The sequence below is a fragment of the Microtus ochrogaster genome, unplaced genomic scaffold, assembly GCF_000317375.1.
Source record: "Microtus ochrogaster isolate Prairie Vole_2 unplaced genomic scaffold, MicOch1.0 UNK142, whole genome shotgun sequence".
Taxonomy (NCBI): domain Eukaryota; kingdom Metazoa; phylum Chordata; class Mammalia; order Rodentia; family Cricetidae; genus Microtus; species Microtus ochrogaster.
In genome coordinates, this window is record NW_004949240.1 from 449,551 (window position 1) to 452,534 (window position 2,984).

Sequence of the window (2,984 nt, forward strand, 5' to 3'; positions counted from 1 at the left end):
TGTAAGAGCTAGCCAATAAGAGGCTGAAACTAATGGGTCAGGCAGTGATTAAAAGAATACAGTTTCCGTGTAATTATTTCGGGTCATAAGCTAAGCTAGCCATGCAGGCGGCCCGGTGCTGGGGACGCAGCTTTGCCGCTCTTATTTCAACAGTATCCAGAAGACTTTTTCATGAAGCAGGAAATTTTAAAGACAGTTCAATTACTTTCTTCTGTGTCCTGCAGAATGTCTTGAAGACTCTTTTCTTGTATGAATCAGGAACCCCGAAGGAACATCTCAACTTTAGGCAAATTTAACAGTCCTCTCTCTCTATCGGTTCTTCATGTCCAGTTTATGCAACAGTCCAGGCAAGAGCAGTTTCTTGCCTAGATGGCTAACAAACTCCATAAGGGGCCTTTTCGATATAGATTGGTGCTTCCAGGAGCAGACATGTCTCATTGTCATGAAAAGCCCTAAGTTATTAATACATTTTAAATGCCATATTCTGTAGTCTTTGAAAAATATGAAGAATGCCTATCCATCTGAGATTTATCTATGCACATCTAGAAATTCTAACTAACATGACTACAAACTTGACTATTATTGAGGATTATTTATTAACCTATATTTCTTAATTATACATTACATTTTTAAATGAACTATACAATCATAATACCTAAATCAAATCAGAAACTCATATACATATAACAAGATTGACCTTAAATTTATATCAATAAAGCAAAATCCATACCAATGCAAATTATTCATATCTATATCATATCCCCCTTTAAATGTAAAATAACATTTATAAACAATATTTGGGAATTTGGGTACAGTTTTTCTCTCCAAACTGCTTCATGCTATATGGGGGTGCTGTTAATCAGGTCTTTCATGTTGTATCCTATGTGCTAGGTTCATCTCAGTTGGCAGTTGAGCAAAGTAAGTTTTTGAGGGTGTTCACAGCAACCTTTCAGGAGGGTTTGGTCTAGCATACCATATTGGTCTAGAAGCAATCCACAGGGTCTCATCTTCTGTGAAAACAAAAGAAAAATCTCTTTTCCAAAGTACCATATCCTTAGAGCCAAATTTGGAAGTCATGATATTTTTAGAACATACATGTTGGTTTAGCTTAGGAGACCACACAATGAAATGTCTCTCTGCATTTAACTCCTTCACAGTCAAAATTTTTTTAAAAAAACCCAATAATACAAATAATACAGACCCTCTGTGAATTTTCCAGTTTTGCATTTCTTATTTCTACTCTTATCACTTTACTTTGTCTCTTTAAAGACTTTTTCCCTTTTTTTAAAGCATTAACTTTATATTATGACTCTTTATACTCTTTATCTTTTCTCTCCCAAGCCTACATGGTTTATCTAACACCATGATCCATTTAGAAGTCTTTTATGTCTGAATCTATTCTATTGTGAATCTGTAATTCTTTACTATCCAGAAGCACTTCTTAAAATGTTAAGCATTTCTTAAAAACTTAAGTTGTGTCATGTAGGGGAAATAAGGTACTACCTGTTTCCTGCCCAGTCTAAACCTTAACTGCACTGTTATTATGATAATTACCACAGTTCCTTCCTGAGATCAGAACAGTTCACCATGGTGGAGCAGCTCCTGCCTCAGAGCCATTTGGTGCAGGTACACAGCAGTCCACATTTCTATCAAGCAAGCCATAGCACTTTACTAACAAAACCTCATCCAAATTCTCTGTCTTCTGCAAGAGACAGAGGTTGCGCTAGGAGCATAGCCCAGAAAACCGGAATTTTAAAACCGCTGTAGCTTTTTTTTTTACTGTTGTGGCTATTAAGTGAGGAAATTCTTTTTGTGGCACCCCACCACTAAACAGCAAAAAGTTCTGTCAAACTCTGTTTTTTTCTGTGTGTCTAGCATTCCTTTTCAAGTTCTCTCAGGTTTTACGTGACATTAGTTGGCCACATTGGGCAGCCACTCTGTTGTGAGAAGAGCAGGCTGTGTCCCACCGCCTGGCTAGCTTAACTCCCAAAATAACCATACAGAAATTATATTATTTAAATTGCTGCTCTGTAGAAGGAGGAGCAGGCTGCATTCCTGCCGCCTACCTCTTGGATGCATGGCTAGCTTATACCCCAAAATAACAATACACAAACTGTATTCATTTAAACACTGCTTGGCCCATTAGCTCTAGCCTCTTACTGGCTAATTCTCACACCTTGATTAACCCATTTCTAATAATCTGTGTAGCACCACAAAGTGGTGTCTTATCAGGAAGATTCTAACCTATGTCTATCTTGGGTCAGAGCTTCATCACATCTGCCCCAGAGAGGAGAGGCATGGTGTTTGGCTCACTTCCCTTCTTCCCAGCATTCTGTTCTGTCTACTCCACCTACCTAATTTTCTGACCTATCAGACCAAGCAGTTTTCTTTATTGATTAACCAATGAAACAACAGATTGACAAATGACCTTCCCACATCACTGCTTGGCCATAAACTTTAGCCTCTTATTGGCTAACTCTCCCCCCTTGATTCAACCCATTTCTAATAATCTGCATGTCACCATGAGGTCATGGCTTACCAGGAAAGATTCAGCACGTCTGACTCTGGTGACTCCATGGCAGCTCTCTCTGCCTGCCTTCTTTCTCCCAGCATTCAGCTCTCTTTTCCCTGCCTATCTAAGTTCTTTCCTATCTAAAGGTCAAGGTAGTTTCTTTATTCAACCAATGAATGCAACACAAATACAGAAGGACCTCTTATACTAATAAAATTATCAAAATCAATTCATAATCTGTGGTCACATCAAAGATGAAAATTATCATAGATGACTATAGTTATGGGTTCTTGGGAGACTATGGGTGATTCTAAATTAAATAAGTGTTTGGTATGAGTTTGCACTCATACCATAAACCTGAATTACAATCATATCCATATTAGTGACCTCCATTTTATGACTAGATATGAAATTTTTTTCATTTCTTTTGAATGACTGTTACATTAAAAATAATCCATGGAAGATAGGATTG